The sequence below is a fragment of the Xiphophorus maculatus genome, chromosome 17, assembly GCF_002775205.1.
Source record: "Xiphophorus maculatus strain JP 163 A chromosome 17, X_maculatus-5.0-male, whole genome shotgun sequence".
NCBI classification, from domain to species: Eukaryota; Metazoa; Chordata; class Actinopteri; order Cyprinodontiformes; family Poeciliidae; genus Xiphophorus; species Xiphophorus maculatus.
Window position 1 is genome coordinate 16859460 of NC_036459.1, and position 19890 is coordinate 16879349.

General features: G+C 41.0%; 2 long non-coding RNA genes across 3 annotated transcripts; both read right to left on the reverse strand.

Moving 5' to 3' along the window:
• Positions 1-806: 806 nt before the first annotated feature.
• LOC111611804 lies at positions 807-1317 on the reverse strand. 2 transcript variants are annotated; one of them, XR_002754236.1, is made up of 3 exons: positions 1269-1317; positions 1015-1170; positions 807-891 (listed from the first exon to the last, which is right to left on the reverse strand). It is a non-coding gene; the product is annotated as an uncharacterized LOC111611804 (long non-coding RNA). The 2 variants fall into 2 exon arrangements; XR_002754235.1 differs by having other exon boundaries at positions 828-917.
• Positions 1318-12101: 10784 nt separating this feature from the next.
• LOC111611810 lies at positions 12102-12629 on the reverse strand. The gene is made up of 3 exons (XR_002754243.1): positions 12595-12629; positions 12359-12428; positions 12102-12257 (listed from the first exon to the last, which is right to left on the reverse strand). It is a non-coding gene; the product is annotated as an uncharacterized LOC111611810 (long non-coding RNA).
• Between the last annotated feature and the right edge of the window lie 7261 nt (positions 12630-19890).

Sequence of the window (19890 nt, forward strand, 5' to 3'; positions counted from 1 at the left end):
CAATATCTGAAATGTTTAGTTATGTTGAAAGATATAAATATTCTTACTTTTTTTGTCAACTGGGTTCTCTTATCTTCCTCCACCTAACTGATGGTGTTGAAGGTGGAGGTTTACAGGCTCAGGAGATCCAACCTGGGATGATCAGACACATTATTGATCTGCAGAATCTGAACAAGGGGTCAAAAGTCAGCTCTGGGTTTTCTATAATGGTTCTAAAATTCTTTAATATTCAACATCTGACCCATGAACAGGTAAATTCACCAGCATAAGATTCTATGGCAATGCTTGGTTTGTTATTGAAGGACCTACTTCACATGATCAGTGTCTCTTTATTCTGCATCCCGTCCTCAGATGTCCCTCTGTTGTATCAGGAAACTCTTCTTCATTAAATCTCTGGAATGTCAGCAGGATTTTCTGTCTTCTCTCTCCTGATTGGTCCAGCGCTGCTGTCTTGTTTCAGTCATGCTAGTGAACCAACACGTGATTAGATAAACATTTCTTAATTTCTATCTAAACAGATGATTGAATCAGACCTTCTGATCAAGTCATCATCATGTCCTCACCTTCTCCACAACCTGTTACAACCAGTCAATCAGCAGATATAGCAGGTCTTCTGCCTTAATTGCTGCTCAACTCAAGTCATGTGACATAAGTTGACGTAGAATTGAAATAAGGAGAAAATACAACAGAGTTAAAAAGAAAAATATACATAGACAGCAGATAAAAACAGCTTTTAACTTTCAGTTCAACTCTCTGCAGCAATATCTGAAATGTTTAGCTATATTGAAAGATACAAATGTTCTTACTTTTTTTGTCAACTGGGTTCTCTTATCTTCCTCCACCTAACTGATGGTGTTGAAGGTGGAGGTTTACAGGCTTGGGAGATCCAACCTGGGATGATCAGACACATTATTGATCTGCAGAATTTGAACCAGGGGTCAAAAGTCAGCTCTGGGTTTTCTATGAGTTCATAAGATTCTATGGCAATGCTTGGTTGATTATTGAAGGACCTACTTCACATGATCTGTGTCTCTTTATTCTGCATCCCGTCCTCAGATGTCCCTCTGTTGCATCAGGAAACTCTTCTTCATTAAATCTCTGGAATGTCAGCAGGATCTTCTGTCTTCTCTCTCCTGATTGGTCCAGCGCTGCTGTCTTGTTTCAGTCATGCTAGTGAACCAACACGTGATCAGAAACACATTTCTTAATTTCTATCTAAACAGATGATTGAATCAAACCTTCTGATCAAGTCATCATCATGTCCTCACCTTCTCCACAACCTGTTACAACCAGTCAATCAGCAGATATAGTAGGTCTTCTGCCTTAATTGCTGCTCAACTCATGTCATGTGACATGAGTTGACGTAGAAAAAAGAGAAAAGAACACAGAGTTAAAGAGGAAAATATACATAGACAGGAGATAAAAACAGCTTCTAACTTTCAGCTCAATTCTCCGTAGCTATATTTGAAATGTTCAGCTATATTGAAAGATACAAATGTTCTTACTTTTTTTGTCAACTGGGTTCTCTTATCTTCCTTCACTTGACTGGTGGTGTTGAAGGTGGAGGTTTACAGGCTCAGGAGATCCAACCTGGGATGATCAGAGACATTATTGATCTGCAAAGTTTAAATCTGAGATCAGAAATCAGCTCTGGGTTTTCTTTGAGGGTTCCGTGGGTAGTGTAGTTGTGTTGCGTTCGAAAGGTTTGAGGTTTGATTCCAGCTTCCTCCTGCCACATGTTGATGTGCCCCAGGCAAGGCACTTAACCTACCAAAGTGCCTACCGATCGGTGTATAAACGTGTGTGCGTTAATGAGTGTAAATAGGTGAATGTGACTCTAGTGTAAATCGTTCTGAGTGGTCAAAATGATTGGAAAAGCGTTATATAAGTTCAGTCCATTTACTGTTTCTAAAATTCCTTAAAATTCAACGTCTGACCCGTGAACAGGTGAATTTTCAACATAATCTTCTATGGCAAAGCTTGATTTGTTATTGAAGGACCTACTTCACATTATCTGTGTCTCTTTATTCTGTGTCCTGTCCTCCTGTTCCACCAGGAAACAACTTCTCTGGGTTTCCAGCAGGATTTTCTTCGTCTCCTCTGTCCTCTGTGTCTTCTCTCCCCTGATTGGTTCAGGGCTGTTGTCTTGTTTGAGTCATGCAATGAACCAACACATGATCAGACACACATTCCTTCATTTCTAAATAATTCTAAATAACAGATTCAGACTTTCTGATCAAGTCATAATCATGTCCTCACCATTTATAAAACTGAATGTAACCTTTACATCAGTAGGTCCTCTGCTCTATTCCTGATCGTCCTTCTGTCATCAGGGCCCGGCTGTTATGAAAAGACTCGCTTTCTAAATTACCAATTGTGAATTTCTATTAATATTTTCATTTAGCAAAGCTGATGGTCCCGAACACCAGCCAGAGGCAAGCAAGTGTCATGTGAATGTAGAATGCGAAAACTTACCAACAGTATGAAAAACAAGAAGGAAACCAGGAGGACGGGAACCACGTGGACAGCGACGAAAAAATCCAGCGATGATCGGCTAAAACCTGAACGATTAAAACTGGGAGACTGGATTAGTGGAGGAACAGGTGAGAACAATTTACAATATTAGAGATCACCGTGTGGCGAAGCCCCACTATGACACCCTGGAACATGGGAGAGTAGAGAGGAAAACACAAAGAGCGAAACAGAAAACTCAAGTGACAGATAGATCTCAAAGTCCTCAAAACAGAAACAGAACCACAAAGAGAATCATGGAAGAAGCAGTCTCACTGCGAGCTGCTCTGTCTGGGACTGATACTTACCTTTTGCCCTGTGTGTTCAAATTTAAAACCGATGTTTCGACCCGTTTATACTACAGCACAACCAGTTATATTGTGTCCCCATCCGTTTTTTCATGTCTTAAAAATTAGAAGGTGACAGAAACGTTGATTGAATTTTAAATAGTTTAATTTGCAGCCGTGTTGTCGCAATTGTATTGTTTCCAGTGTCCCGAGCTGTGTTGTCTCAATTTTTTTGATGTTTAATTTTTACTCAGCAAGATTGTTTTAGATTTAGTTTTAATCCTGAAGCGTTGTCTCGATACTTTTAGCATTTATTGTTTATGCACCAGCGATGTCCGACTCCTTTTAGTGTTTTTTGTTTATGCAGCAGCGATGTCCGACTCATTTTAGTGTTTTTTGTTTATGCAGCAGCGATGTCCGACTCCTTTTAGTGTTTTGTTGTTTATGCACCAGCGATGTCCGACTCCTTTTAGTGTTTTTTGTTCAGAAATATGGTCTCATTCCTCAGAATTTTGCATTTGTCTCCTCCAGCATTGAGTCATTATTTGATTAAACAGCAAAAAAGTCTGCATTGCCTGTCCAGCTAAAATCCTTACCATCTAAAATACAAAATCCAGCAGCGGGATAAAGAAAAGCCCCGGTGCAAGACGCTACCTAAGGCATCCTCAGTCCTGCCAGAATTCTTTACATCCAAAATACAAACTCTAGCAGCGGGATAAAGAAAAGCCCCGGTGCAAGACGCTACCTAAGGCATCCTCAGTCCTGCCAGAATTCTTTACATCTAAAATACAAAATCTACCAGCGGGATAAAGAAAAGCCCTGGTGCAAGACGCAACCTAAGGCATCCTCAGTCCTGGTAGAAAGCCGTTGGCTTTAATAAAACAATAGCGAAGTTATGATGTCCTAATGTGACTTCCATTAGTTACCAGGTACCAGGTAGGTATTCAGTTTTTCAAGATCCCAATCTAATCAGAGTCACTAGACAAGTTGTAGTGAGGTCTAAACCAAACATGTCTGGATCTCTCTCTTCCTGTAATTCCGTCAGATGTTGAAGGTATTGGGTCCTCTTCTATGTCCTCGTTAGACCACATCCAGGAACTCAAGTTACAGGGTGAAAAAAGTGGTTCTCTGGAGTATGTTGATGGTGAGAGACAAAGACCAAGGACAGGGGAAGAACAGAAGACTGGTGACAAAACGGGATCCTCCGAGTTTGTCGATGAATTGTGACCGAATATAATGGATGTCAGACTGCGATCCTCAGATTCCATTTTAGGTGAAGGACTGAAGTCATAGGGTGACAAAATGGGATCCTCCGAGTTTGTCGTTGAATTGTGACCGAATATAATGGATGTCAGACTGTGATCCTCAGATTCCATTTTAGGTGAAGGACTGAAGTCACAGGGTGACAAAATGGGATCCTCCGAGTTTGTCGTTGAATTGTGACCGAATATAATGGATGTCAGACTGTGATCCTCAGATTCCATTTTAGGTGAAGGACTGAAGTCACAGGGTGACAAAATGGGATCCTCCAAGTATGTCATTGATGTGGGACCGAATATAACGGATGACAGACTGGGATCCTCAGATTCCATTTTAGGCGAAGGACTGAAGTCATAGGGTGACAAAATGGGATCATCCAAGTCACCATACAATGAGGAGGAACTGAAGACAGGGGATGGCAGACAAGAATCATCATGCACCATCCCTCCTGAGGGACTGAGAACAGGGGATGACAGAATGGGATCTTCATGGTCTGTGTTTTGGTAAGCAATGAACACAGGGGTTGACTGAATGGGCTCGTCCTCCTCTTCATCATTGCTGTCTCTGGATCTCTTGGCAGGGATCTCCTCTTCACCATCAACCCTGTCCCTGGTTCTCTTGGAGGGAAGGTGATCTTCAACTTGATTCTCCCTGGTACGTTTGGCAGAGGGCTCCTCTTCACCATCACCACTTTCCCGGGTCCTCTTGGCAGGGAGCTCCTCTTCAGCAATGCTGTCCCTAGGTTTCTTGGCAGGGAGCTCCTCTTCATCACCACTGTCCCTGGTCCTCTTGGTGGGGAGCTCCTCTTCATCACTACTGTCCCTGGTCCTTTTGGCAGAGGGCTCCTCTTCACCATCACCACTTTCCCTGGTCCCCTTGGCGGGGAGCTCCTCTTCAGCACCACTGTTCCTGGTTCTCTTGGAGGGGAGGCCATCTTCAGCCAGATTCTCCCTGGTCCTTTTGGCAGGGGGCTCCTCTTCATCACCCCTGCCCTTTGTCCTCTTTCTGTTGTTGCCAGTCACAGATGTCACATCAGCCGCATCCTCTTCCAAACCTACCTGGTGATGTTGCAAGGTACCAATAGGTCTGGAATCCTCTGGACTCAAAATGGGCTCTTCCTGCTTGTCAAGTCCACATGTGGATTCAAGTGAAGTCAAGGGAGAAATGCCCTCTTGAGGCTTCTGAACCATCCCTATTTCACATATGTATTTAAAACTTGGAGGACGAACCTCAAGCAGCTGTGACGCAGCATAAGCAGGGTTCACTCTCAGAATGGAGCTGGTAGTACAGCTACCACTGCAACTGCTAGTGCAGTCATTACCAACCTGGACTTCACTGGAGCTGGTAATACAGTCCACAGAGTCTGGAGGTGAACGATAGCTTGACCTTCCCTGGTCTTCAGAGACTGAGAGGGAGGGAAATATGAAGTGTGAGTGAAATGTCGTCTGGCATCTGCAAGAAAACATTTGACCACCTTACTGAGATCCTTACCACTGTCTGGATGTCCCCCCAATATTGGGGATCCATCTGTTGGGAGCGCTACAGAATGGAAAAGAAAACAAAAAACTATAGTTCAGTATCAAGACCTTCCCAAAAATCCAAGAAATGTTTAAAGAGAACACTGAAAGGCCAAAAATACATTAACCCAGGTTTGAGAATGTCTTTAATTTTCTTCATCAGATTTAATTAACAGTGGTATTGCTACACTAGATGTGATTACATAATAAGAACATGAATTAAGAAATAGAATAAATAAAGCTCATCTTTAGTCACAGCAAAACAGAATAAAACATATTTTTACATAAAAAAAGAACAACATACGTATTCTAAAACTCAATGATCAAACATGTATGGACAGTTATCACTCAGAGAAACAAACTTGCAGCTTCACCTTTGGTACCAATCAATCATTTCAATCATTAAAGACAACAAATTGAGATAATTGTTTCTCTAATGAATTTTAACATTCATTGTTAACATTTCAAATTCTTTCTGAAAATGATACATCACTAAAATGCAATGGACCAAAACTCTATTTTTCTGGTCTTGAGTAATACACTAAGTTATTTTGTGACTTTGTGAAATTAATAGGCACACATTGGTTATTCTTTAAAGAATTTTTATAAGAATAATGTTGTGTGTTGTTATTTAATCAACGTATCCATGGAGACTTCATATACCACATTTTTCAAAAAGCTGATGGTTCCAAAATTTCTTTCAAACCAAAACAACTACAGTCAGCATTACTGACATTTTCCAAAATTTTGTATTTTCATATAACTCACAAAGCAAATTAATTCATCTCACAAATATGATACAATCCACAAATGCAAATATTTAGTATTAATATACAACACCTACAATCCATTATCTTATCATCATCAATGTGAACGTTTGTCGAGTGTCCTAATAAACCTCTATTTAAGTCTGATGTCATTGCCATGGAGACCAAATATGTTTATCACAGCATTTTTTTTTAAAAAACAGTCAAGAACAAGTTAGATTTCAAAGAAATCATCAAAATGTCAAAGTATTGGACACCAAAGTCTTCAAACATGATTCTCTCAGACTAAAAAGCATTGATTTTGCTTTTTCAAATCATTTCAACATGTAAAGTTCCTGGCTATCCAAAAACAAACCAACAAACAAAAGAAAAACAGGTCACCATCTTGAAAAAATAATGAAACTAAACAATTAAATCGGCTGTCATAGGGAAAATACATTTACAAAAATGTTTTTGTAAATAGAAGTGTAAAAAGTAATATTAAGTATTTATTTTCATTCAGCGTATCCATGGATACTGAGTGTTTATCACGGCATTTTTCAAAAAATAACGGTCAAAAAAGCTCGTTTTCCAAGAACTGGGTCGAAATTTCATTGGGGTTTTTTTTATACCAGCATAACATTTATTCCCAAACATTAGCGTTAACATTCCAGACATGCATCCAGGTTAGATTTCCTGGCTATGCTAAAAAAAAAAATTTCAAATAAATAAAACAAGTCAACATGTCCATTTCTTAAAAATGTATCAAAACTAAGCAATTTCATTATAAGCCATAACAGCGGGAAATACGTGTTTTTTTTTTTTTTAAAAAAAACAACAAAAGAAACAATTTAAGTAATATTATACATCTAATGTATTTCATTCAGCGTATCCATGGATACTGAGTGTTTATCACGGCATTTTTCAAAAAATAACGGTCAAAAAAGCTCGTTTTCTAAGAACTGGGTCGAAATTTCACTGGGGGTTTTTAAACCAGCATTACATTTATTCCCAAACATTAGCGTTAACATTCCAGACATGCATCCAGGTTAGATTTCCTGGCTATACTAAAAAAAAAAATTTAAATAAATAAAACAAGTCAACATGTCCATTTCTTAAAAATGTATCAAAACTAAGCAATTTAATTGTAAGCCATAATAGGGGGGAATACGTGTTTTCAAAACAAAAACAATTTAAGTAATATTATATATCTAATGTATTTCATTCAGCGTATCCATGGAAACGGAATGTTTATCGGAGCAATTTTCAAAAAATAACAGTCACGAACAAGTTAATTTTCCACTAATTTGACATCAATTCAACTAATTTGACTATCATTCACTAAAATACATATATTTCTTAAATCACTACACCACAGTTTAACATTCCTGCCAAAAAAAAGGCTCATTACTTAAGAAAGATCTACGCTAGCAAGAATGCTAATTGTCTTTTTTTCTGTATAGCAGTCAGACTTTCTTCAAAAACACACACAGAGACACAAAATAAACAATTCACTAATATCTTACTAATAACTCGCTTTCGTTTATTTAAAATAGTGGAAGAATAATATTAACCTTCCCGCTGGTCACCCTGCTGGCGCTGCTCCTGGCCAGGAACCATCTTTGGCAGTTCTTCTTCCACCACACGATTCTTCGTCGAGTGCGTTTTCAGCAAGTGCTTCTTCCGCGAGTTTTGCAAAGCAGACTCTCGATAGTTTCAAACCGTCCGAGGCGTTAATGCTCCTTCTGGCGTCTCCTTCAAAAGTCCCGTAGCAAAGGGAAAGAATTCAGAAGGTCAGGGCGATTTATAGGGTTGCCGACGTTAACGTCGTTTCCATGACGCTCACTGACGAACGCACGTTGACGAACGCACGCGCTGGTGCGTGAGAGAACCACAGAAGGTGCTAATCGCTAACAAACAAACAAACAAAAACAACCCTACAGTTTCCTGTTATGCTGATGATAAATTAGTTTTCCTTTCCAACCCCACATTTCTTAGTTGCAACTAGGAGTATTTGAGTTGGGACAAAAATATCCCAATAAAAATATTGACTAGAAAAAACGGAGACATTTTCTGCAGGTATTTCAAAGGAAAATAACAGAAACTAGAGAACATCAGTTGATGAATGTAGGTGCAATCAAGCTCGAATCTTTGATCAATCACAGTAAAGCTATCACATCAGAGGAATAAGCAGCAATATGACCATTAACTGCTTGAAATCATTACCTTCTCTATGTAGTCAGAGCTAAAATTCTCTGCCAAGATTATCAGGCCCAAGGGAGCAGATTTCCAGATCAGCAAGAACTCCATGTTGAGAGATTTAGCCAAGAGGAAAGAGACTTCAGATGCATGAGTCAGGTATTGTATCAAATTATAAGGTTTATTACATGGCCTATGATTTAAATGTCTCTAAACGAGAGCTGCTCCATGTTTTCTATTCTTGCAGAAGAAAAAATAAACACTTGTAAATATTTCCAGGTGCGAAAAGCATCAACAACCAACAAGCAATGACATGTCTTTGTGCCCATGTGTCAGGATCTGTGTTTTTCTGTGTTTATTTAGAGTTTTCCTTGTCCTTGAGTCTCTTCGTTGTCCTGTCCTCCCTTTGATTGTTCCCAGGTGTGTCTCGTTCTGTGATTACCCTCCCGTGTATTTAACTCCACCTGTGTTCCTTGTTCCTCGTCGGGTCCTTGTCGTGGTCAATGTGATCTTGTCCATTCGTGTAGCCTGTTGCTACCAGTGCTGAGCCCTAGCCTTCTGCTCAACTGTGCTGCCAGGTTTTTGGACTTTTGGTATTTATTTGAGCCTATTTTCATCATTAAATTTCTATTATTCATCTCATCTGGGTCTACAGCGTCTGCCTCACCACCTCACACCCGCACTCCGTGACACCATGCTCTTCATCACCAACACATGGAGGACAATGTACTGGAATAAGTAGCAATTAATCTATTTTTTTTGTAGTGGCATATTATTCGAATGAACATATGGAAAGGTGCCATTTTTATTCTTTGTTAATGAATAGTAAGAGTCTTCTTAGCACCCCTAATGTTCAAATTAAGGATGCACAACATTATCGGCACGGCCGATATTAGCTAGAAAATTTAATATTGGATATCGGCCATTCCGTCAAAATAACTCACCGATATAAACCGTATTTTTATATGACAAATGAGTGGCAATAATGCCTGCAGCACATCCATTTTGCACTGTTGACATTGTCTTAGAGAAAGCAAATGTCTTGAATAAATTTGACATTAAACTTAATGCAAGTTGAACGTGTTACATCATCTTCAGCCTCCTTTGTAGCATTTGCATTTGGTAGCTGGCTAAACGGACAAAGATAATGCAGTATCTTAATTCCACAGTAGAGAAAATCATATAATTCATAGTAAGTAGGTATATGAAAAAAAATATCGGTATTGGTATCGGCCAAATGAGTTTTAGTAAATCGGCTTATTGTGCAGACCTCGTTCAAATGAGAAATGTTACATAAGATCAGGTAGGTGCTGTCTGGGGCTACACAGTGGTGCAGTTGGTAGCCTTGCAGCAAGAAGGTCCTGGGTTCGATTCCTGACAAACCTCTGCACGGAGTTCTCTCCGGGTACTCCGGCTTCCTCCCACAGTTCAAAAACTCTATGTTTGTGTACGGTTGTGTGTCCTGTCTCTGTGTTGCCCTGCGACACACTGGTGAGTGGTGACCTGTCCAGGGTGTACCCCCGCCTCTCGCCCGGAACGTTAGGAGATAGACACCAGCAACCCTCCTGACCCCACTAGGGTAGAAAATGGACGGATGGATGGAAGTGCTGTCGGATTTTGTTGAAAACTTTTTTCTCCTTCACTTAAATGTACATTTGTAGACTTAATATCAAGTGGGATCGTTTCCTTAAAGCTTTTGACGCAGCTTTATCAATGCTAGCGCTAAGTATACAGTGAGAATCTGTAACAAGTTGTAGGTGTACTAAAAGAATAACACCTTGAACAAGGGAAAGATTCCTCAACACATGCGATCAGTGGTGTTATTTAAAAATAAAACAATATTTAAGTCAGGCACTGTAAAGCTAATATAAAAAGCTGCTTTTAGACTACTCCATTTATTAAAAGGAAATAAGTTACGCTAAAATTGGCTGTATGTAAAAATACCCATTTAATGCTATAATTAACTGTCTCTCTTTTGCTAAACGGACAAAAGAAAGCGGGAAAAAAATGAGCAAAGACCCAGGCAAAAAATGTTCAGTGTTTTATTTAAAAACTATAAACAGTCACCAAAGTAAATAAAGCCAATCTCTAACAGACTGTTAGGTCTATGTATAGTCACACATCCTACTGACACCGCAGAAATGAAGATTAGACTTAGAGACTTAGACTGACTTTATTGTCATTTTGCATGCACAGGGTGTATACAGAACGAAATTCCGTTGCATACGGCTCAGGACAATGTTTTGAGCTTTCAATGTTGTGAGGTTACTCCAGAATAAAATAAAATACAGTATAAAATATGAATATAAATATAAAATATAAAGTGCAGGACTGACAGTAGAAAGGAAGTTATTTAGGTCTGTACATGTGCAAGGTATAAAGTGGAGGCCAGTTTTTGAGTGCAGTCCAGTTAAGAGTTCAGCAGTCTGATGGCAAGTGGGAAAAAGCTGTTTCGGAACCTGGTGGACCTGCACCGGACGCTGCGGAACCTCTTTCCAGAGGGCAGCAGGGAGAACAGTCCATGGTGGGGTGTGAGGGGTCACTGACGATGTTTCGGCCTCGGGACACGCAGCGCTGGGATGAAATGTCCTGAATGGAGGGAAGGGGGGCCCCGATGATCCTTTCTGCTGTCCGCACCACTCTCCTCGCGTTCTTCCAGTCGGAGGCGCTGCAGCCTCCACACCACGCAGAGAGGCAGCTGGTCAGAATGCTCTCTATGGTGCTTCTGTAGAACGTCTTGAGGATGGGCGGGGGCAGGTGTGCTCTTCTCATCCTCCCCAGGAAATAAAAACGTTTCTGTGCCCTCTTGACCAGAGACGTGGTGTTCACAGTCCAGGTGAGGTCGTTAGTGATGTGCACCCCCAGGAATTTGGTGCTGCTGACCACCTCCACAGCCGAGCTGTTGATGAGCAGTGGAGCGTGGCTGGGCCGGTTCTTCCTGAAGTCGACGATCATCTCCTTCGTCTTGTCAACGTTCAGGATCAGGCTGTTGTCTCTGCACCAGTCCACCAGCTGCTCCACCTCCTCTCTGTAGTCCAGGTCGTTGTCGTCTCTGATGAGGCCCACCACCGTTGTGTCGTCCGCGAACTTCACGATGTGGTTGGTGGCGAACCTGGGGACGCAGTCGTGTGTCATCAGAGTGAACAGCAGAGGGCTCAGGACGCAGCCCTGAGGGGAGCCTGTGCTGAGGGTGATGACATCGGAGGTGTGTTGTCCGATCCGGACTGACTGAGGTCTGTCGGTGAGGAAGTCTAGCAGCCAGTTGCGCAGGGGGGTGCTGAAGCCCAGATGTCCCAGTTTTCCTGCCAGATGCTGTGGGATGATTGTGTTGAATGCTGAGCTGAAGTCCAGGAACAACATCCGCACATGAGTGTTCTTCTCCTCCAGGTGAGCCAGGCTCAGGTGTAGGGTGGAGGACATAGCATCCTCAGTGGAGCGGTTTCGGCGGTAGGCAAACTGGAACGGGTCGAATGTGGAGGGGAGTCTGGACATGATGTGTTCTTTTACCAGCCTTTCATAGCACTTCATCATGATGGGAGTCAGTGCCACAGGCCGGTAATCGTTGAAAGAGGTGACTTGAGGTTTCTTTGGCACCGGAATGATGGTTGGGGTCGCCCCGGTTAGATGCTAATACGAGGAGACCCAACCTGGGATCTCGGGATTTTCAACAGGATTTTCTGTGTCTCCTCAGTCCTCTCTCCTGATTGGTCCAATCCTGTTGTCTTATCTCAGTAATGCTGGAGAATCATCACATGATCAGACACGCATTCCTTCATTTCTGTCTAAATAACAGATGAATGAAGGAGACTTTCTGATCAAGTCATCATCATGTCCTCACCGTTTCCACAATCTTTTACAACCAGTAGATTAGCAGGTGGAGCAGGTCTTCTGCTTTAATTGCTGGTCAACTTAAGTCATGTGACATGAGTTGATGTAGAATTGAAATAAAGAGAAAATACAACAGAGTTAAAACATTTTTTACAAAGAGAGCAGATAGAAACCGTTTTTAAAGCTCAACTCTCTGCAGCAATATCTGAAATGTTTAGTTATGTTGAAAGATATAAATATTCTTACTTTTTTTTGTCAACTGGGTTCTCTTATCTTCCTCCACCTAACTGATGGTGTTGAAGGTGGAGGTTTACAGGCTCGGGAGATCCAACCTGGGATGATCAGACACATTATTGATCTGCAGAATCTGAACCAGGCGTCAAAAGTCAGCTCTGGGTTTTCTATAATGTTTCTAAAATTCTTTAATATTCAACATCTGACCCATGAACAGGTAAATTCACCAGCATAAGATTCTATGGCAATGCTTGGTTTGTTATTGAAGGACCTACTTCACATGATCAGTGTTTCTTTATTCTGCATCCCGTCCTCAGATGTCCCTCTGTTGTATCAGGAAACTCTTCTTCATTAAATCTCTGGAATGTCAGCAGGATTTTCTGTCTTCTCTCTCCTGATTGGTCCAGCGCTGCTGTCTTGTTTCAGTCATGCTAGTGAACCAACACGTGATCAGAAACACATTTCTTAATTTCTATCTAAACAGATGATTGAATCAAACCTTCTGATCAAGTCATCATCATGTCCTCACCTTCTCCACAACCTGTTACAACCAGTCAATCAGCAGATATAGCAGGTCTTCTGCCTTAATTGCTGATCAACTCAAGTCATGTGACATGAGTTGATGTAGAAAAGACAACAGGGTTAGAGAGAATGGACAGAAGACAGAACAGTTTTGAAATTTGACCGCTGTTTCATCCATATTTAAAATTGTTAGCTGGATAAAAATAAGTTTTCTTACTTTTTTGTCAACTGGGTTCTCTTATCTTCCTCCTCCTGACTGGTGGAGTTGAAGGTGGAGGTTTACAGGCTGAGGAGACCCAACCTGGGATGATCAGACACATTATTGATCTGTTGCATCTGAATCTGGGATCATGTTTTCTATAATGTTTCTAAAATTATTTAATATTCAATGTCTGATCCAAGAAGGACCTACTTCACATGATCTGTGTCTCTTTATTCTGTCCTCAGGCGTCCTCCTGTTCCATCAGGAAACGTCTTCTCGGGATTTTGGCAGGATTTCCTGTGTCTCCTCAGTCCTCTCTCCTGATTGGTCCAATCCTGTTGTCTTATCTCAGTAATGTTGGAGAATCATCACATGATCAGACACACATTCCTTCATTTCTGTCTAAATAACAGATGATTGAAGGAGACTTTCTGATCAAGTCATCATCATGTCCTCACCGTTTCCACAATTTTTTACAACCAGTAGATTAGCAGGTGGAGCAGGTCTTCTGCTTTAATTGCTGGTCAACTCAAGTCATGTGACATGAGTTGATGTAGAATTGAAATAAAGAGAAAATACAACAGAGTTAAAAAGAAAAATATACATAGACAGCAGATAAAAACAGCTTTTAACTTTCAGTTCAACTCTCTGCAGCTATATCTGAAATGTTTAGCTATATTGAAAGATACAAATGTTCTTACTTTTTTTGTCAACTGGGTTCTCTTATCTTCCTCCACCTAACTGATGGTGTTGAAGGTGGAGGTTTACAGGCTTGGGAGATCCAACCTGGGATGATCAGACACATTATTGATCTGCAGAATTTGAACCAGGGGTCAAAAGTCAGCTCTGGGTTTTCTATGAGTTCATAAGATTCTATGGCAATGCTTGGTTGATTATTGAAGGACCTACTTCACATGATCTGTGTCTCTTTATTCTGCATCCCGTCCTCAGATGTCCCTCTGTTGCATCAGGAAACTCTTCTTCATTAAATCTCTGGAATGTCAGCAGGATTTTCTGTCTTCTCTCTCCTGATTGGTCCAGCGCTGCTGTCTTGTTTCAGTCATGCTAGTGAACCAACACGTGATCAGAAACACATTTCTTAATTTCTATCTAAACAGATGATTGAATCAAACCTTCTGATCAAGTCATCATCATGTCCTCACCTTCTCCACAACCTGTTACAACCAGTCAATCAGCAGATATAGCAGGTCTTCTGCCTTAATTGCTGATCAACTCAAGTCATGTGACATGAGTTGATGTAGAAAAGACAACAGGGTTAGAGAGAATGGACAGAAGACAGAACAGTTTTGAAATTTGACCGCTGTTTCATCCATATTTAAAATTGTTAGCTGGATAAAAATAAGTTTTCTTACTTTTTTGTCAACTGGGTTCTCTTATCTTCCTCCTCCTGACTGGTGGAGTTGAAGGTGGAGGTTTACAGGCTGAGGAGACCCAACCTGGGATGATCAGACACATTATTGATCTGTTGCATCTGAATCTGGGATCATGTTTTCTATAATGTTTCTAAAATTATTTAATATTCAATGTCTGATCCAAGAAGGACCTACTTCACATGATCTGTGTCTCTTTATTCTGTCCTCAGGCGTCCTCCTGTTCCATCAGGAAACGTCTTCTCGGGATTTTGGCAGGATTTCCTGTGTCTCCTCAGTCCTCTCTCCTGATTGGTCCAATCCTGTTGTCTTATCTCAGTAATGTTGGAGAATCATCACATGATCAGACACACATTCCTTCATTTCTGTCTAAATAACAGATGATTGAAGGAGACTTTCTGATCAAGTCATCATCATGTCCTCACCGTTTCCACAATTTTTTACAACCAGTAGATTAGCAGGTGGAGCAGGTCTTCTGCTTTAATTGCTGGTCAACTCAAGTCATGTGACATGAGTTGATGTAGAATTGAAATAAAGAGAAAATACAACAGAGTTAAAAAGAAAAATATACATAGACAGCAGATAAAAACAGCTTTTAACTTTCAGTTCAACTCTCTGCAGCTATATCTGAAATGTTTAGCTATATTGAAAGATACAAATGTTCTTACTTTTTTTGTCAACTGGGTTCTCTTATCTTCCTCCACCTAACTGATGGTGTTGAAGGTGGAGGTTTACAGGCTTGGGAGATCCAACCTGGGATGATCAGACACATTATTGATCTGCAGAATTTGAACCAGGGGTCAAAAGTCAGCTCTGGGTTTTCTATGAGTTCATAAGATTCTATGGCAATGCTTGGTTGATTATTGAAGGACCTACTTCACATGATCTGTGTCTCTTTATTCTGCATCCCGTCCTCAGATGTCCCTCTGTTGCATCAGGAAACTCTTCTTCATTAAATCTCTGGAATGTCAGCAGGATCTTCTGTCTTCTCTCTCCTGATTGGTCCAGCGCTGCTGTCTTGTTTCAGTCATGCTAGTGAACCAACACGTGATCAGAAACACATTTCTTAATTTCTATCTAAACAGATGATTGAATCAGACCTTCTGATCAAGTCATCATCATGTCCTCACCTTCTCCACAACCTGTTACAACCAGTCAATCAGCAGATATAGTAGGTCTTCTGCCTTAATTGCTGCTCAACTCATGTCATGTGACATGAGTTGACGTAGAAAAAAGAGAAAAGAACACAGAGTTAAAGAGGAAAATATACATAGACAGGAGATAAAAACAGCTTCTAACTTTCAGCTCAATTCTCCGTAGCTATATTTGAAATGTTCAGCTATATTGAAAGATACAAATGTTCTTACTTTTTTTGTCAACTGGGTTCTCTTATCTTCCTTCACTTGACTGGTGGTGTTGAAGGTGGAGGTTTACAGGCTCAGGAGATCCAACCTGGGATGATCAGAGACATTATTGATCTGCAAAGTTTAAATCTGAGATCAGAAATCAGCTCTGGGTTTTCTTTGAGGGTTTCGTGGGTAGTGTAGTTGTGTTGCGTTGCGTTCGAAAGGTTTTAGGTTTGATTCCAGCTTCCTCCTGCCACATGTTGATGTGCCCCAGGCAAGGCACTTAACCTACCAAAGTGCCTACCGATCGGTGTATAAACGTGTGTGCGTTAATGAGTGTAAATAGGTGAATGTGACTCTAGTGTAAATCGTTCTGAGTGGTCAAAATGATTGGAAAAGCGTTATATAAGTTCAGTCCATTTACTGTTTCTAAAATTCCTTAAAATTCAACGTCTGACCCGTGAACAGGTGAATTTTCAACATAATCTTCTATGGCAAAGCTTGATTTGTTATTGAAGGACCTACTTCACATGATCTGTGTCTCTTTATTCTGTGTCCTGTCCTCCTGTTCCACCAGGAAACAACTTCTCTGGGTTTCCAGCAGGATTTTCTTCGTCTCCTCTGTCCTCTGTGTCTTCTCTCCCCTGATTGGTCCAGGGCTGTTGTCTTGTTTGAGTCATGCAATGAACCAACACATGATCAGACACACATTCCTTCATTTCTAAATAATTCTAAATAACAGATGACTGATTCAGACTTTCTGATCAAGTCATAATCATGTCCTCACCATTTATAAAACTGAATGTAACCTTTACATCAGTAGGTCCTCTGCTCTATTCCTGATCGTCCTTCTGTCATCAGGGCCCAGCTGTTATGAAAAGACTCGCTTTCTAAATTACCAATTGTGAATTTCTATTAATATTTTCATTTAGCAAAGCTGATGGTCCCGAACACCAGCCAGAGGCAAGCAAGTGTCATGTGAATGTAGAATGCAAAAACTTACCAACAGTATGAAAAACAAGAAGGAAACCAGGAGGACGGGAACCACGTGGACAGCGACGAAAAAATCCAGCGATGATCGGCTAAAACCTGAACGATTAAAACTGGGAGACTGGATTAGTGGAGGAACAGGTGAGAACAATTTACAATATTAGAGATCACCGTGTGGCGAAGCCCCACTATGACACCCTGGAACATGGGAGAGTAGAGAGGAAAACACAAAGAGCGAAACAGAAAACTCAAGTGACAGATAGATCTCAAAGTCCTCAAAACAGAAACAGAACCACAAAGAGAATCATGGAAGAAGCAGTCTCACTGCGAGCTGCTCTGTCTGGGACTGATACTTACCTTTTGCCCTGTGTGTTCAAATTTAAAACCGATGTTTCGACCCGTTTATACTACAGCACAACCAGTTATATTGTGTCCCCATCCGTTTTTTCATGTCTTAAAAATTAGAAGGTGACAGAAACATTGATTGAATTTTAAATAGTTTAATTTGCAGCCGTGTTGTCGCAATTGTATTGTTTCCAGTGTCCCGAGCTGTGTTGTCTCAATTTTTTTGATGTTTAATTTTTACTCAGCAAGATTGTTTTAGATTTAGTTTTAATCCTGAAGCGTTGTCTCGATACTTTTAGCATTTATTGTTTATGCACCAGCGATGTCCGACTCCTTTTAGTGTTTTTTGTTTATGCACCAGCGATGTCCGACTCATTTTAGTGTTTTTTGTTTATGCACCAGCGATGTCCGACTCATTTTAGTGTTTTTTGTTTATGCACCAGCGATGTCCGACTCATTTTAGTGTTTTTTGTTTATGCAGCAGCGATGTCCGACTCATTTTAGTGTTTTTTGTTTATGCAGCAGCGATGTCCGACTCATTTTAGTGTTTTTTGTTTATGAAGCAGCGATGTCCGACTCATTTTAGTGTTTTTTGTTTATGCACCAGCGATGTCCGACTCATTTTAGTGTTTTTTGTTTATGCACCAGCGATGTCCGACTCATTTTAGTGTTTTTTGTTTATGCAGCAGCGATGTCCGACTCATTTTAGTGTTTTTTGTTTATGCAGCAGCGATGTCCGACTCATTTTAGTGTTTTTTGTTTATGCAGCAGCGATGTCCGACTCATTTTAGTGTTTTTTGTTTATGCAGCAGCGATGTCCGACTCATTTTAGTGTTTTTTGTTTATGCACCAGCGATGTCCGACTCCTTTTAGTGTTTTTTGTTCAGAAATATGGTCTCATTCCTCAGAATTTTGCATTTGTCTCCTCCAGCATTGAGTCATTATTTGATTAAACAGCAAAAAAGTCTGCATTGCCTGTCCAGCTAAAATCCTTACCATCTAAAATACAAAATCCAGCAGCGGGATAAAGAAAAGCCCCGGTGCAAGACGCTACCTAAGGCATCCTCAGTCCTGCCAGAATAGTTAACATCTAAAATACAAACTCTAGCAGCGGGATAAAGAAAAGCCCCGGTGCAAGACGCTACCTAAGGCATCCTCAGTCCTGCCAGAATTCTTTACATCCAAAATACAAACTCTAGCAGCGGGATAAAGAAAAGCCCCGGTGCAAGACGCTACCTAAGGCATCCTCAGTCCTGCCAGAATTCTTTACATCTAAAATACAAAATCTACCAGCGGGATAAAGAAAAGCCCTGGTGCAAGACGCAACCTAAGGCATCCTCAGTCCTGGTAGAAAGCCGTTGGCTTTAATAAAACAATAGCGAAGTTATGATGTCCTAATGTGACTTCCATTAGTTACCAGGTACCAGGTAGGTATTCAGTTTTTCAAGATCCCAATCTAATCAGAGTCACTAGACAAGTTGTAGTGAGGTCTAAACCAAACATGTCTGGATCTCTCTCTTCCTGTAATTCCGTCAGATGTTGAAGGTATTGGCTCCTCTTCTATGTCCTCGTTAGACCACATCCAGGAACTCAAGTTACAGGGTGAAAAAAGTGGTTCTCTGGAGTATGTTGATGGTGAGAAACTAAGACCAAGGACAGGGGAAGAACAGAAGACTGGTGACAAAACGGGATCCTCCGAGTTTGCCGATGAATTGTGACCGAATATAATGGATGTCAGACTGCGATCCTCAGATTCCATTTTAGGTGAAGGACTGAAGTCATAGGGTGACAAAATGGGATCCTCCGAGTTTGTCGTTGAATTGTGACCGAATATAATGGATGTCAGACTGTGATCCTCAGATTCCATTTTAGGTGAAGGACTGAAGTCACAGGGTGACAAAATGGGATCCTCCGAGTTTGTCGTTGAATTGTGACCGAATATAATGGATGTCAGACTGTGATCCTCAGATTCCATTTTAGGTGAAGGACTGAAGTCACAGGGTGACAAAATGGGATCCTCCAAGTATGTCATTGATGTGGGACCGAATATAACGGATGACAGACTGGGATCCTCAGATTCCATTTTAGGCGAAGGACTGAAGTCATAGGGTGACAAAATGGGATCATCCAAGTCACCATACAATGATGAGGAACTGAAGACAGGGGATGGCAGACAAGAATCATCATGCACCATCCCTCCTGAGGGACTGAGAACAGGGGATGACAGAATGGGATCTTCATGGTCTGTGTTTTGGTAAGCAATGAACACAGGGGTTGACTGAATGGGCTCGTCCTCCTCTTCATCATTGCTGTCTCTGGATCTCTTGGCAGGGATCTCCTCTTCACCATCAACCCTGTCCCTGGTTCTCTTGGAGGGAAGGTGATCTTCAACTTGATTCTCCCTGGTACGTTTGGCAGAGGGCTCCTCTTCACCATCACCACTTTCCCGGGTCCTCTTGGCAGGGAGCTCCTCTTCAGCAATGCTGTCCCTAGGTTTCTTGGCAGGGAGCTC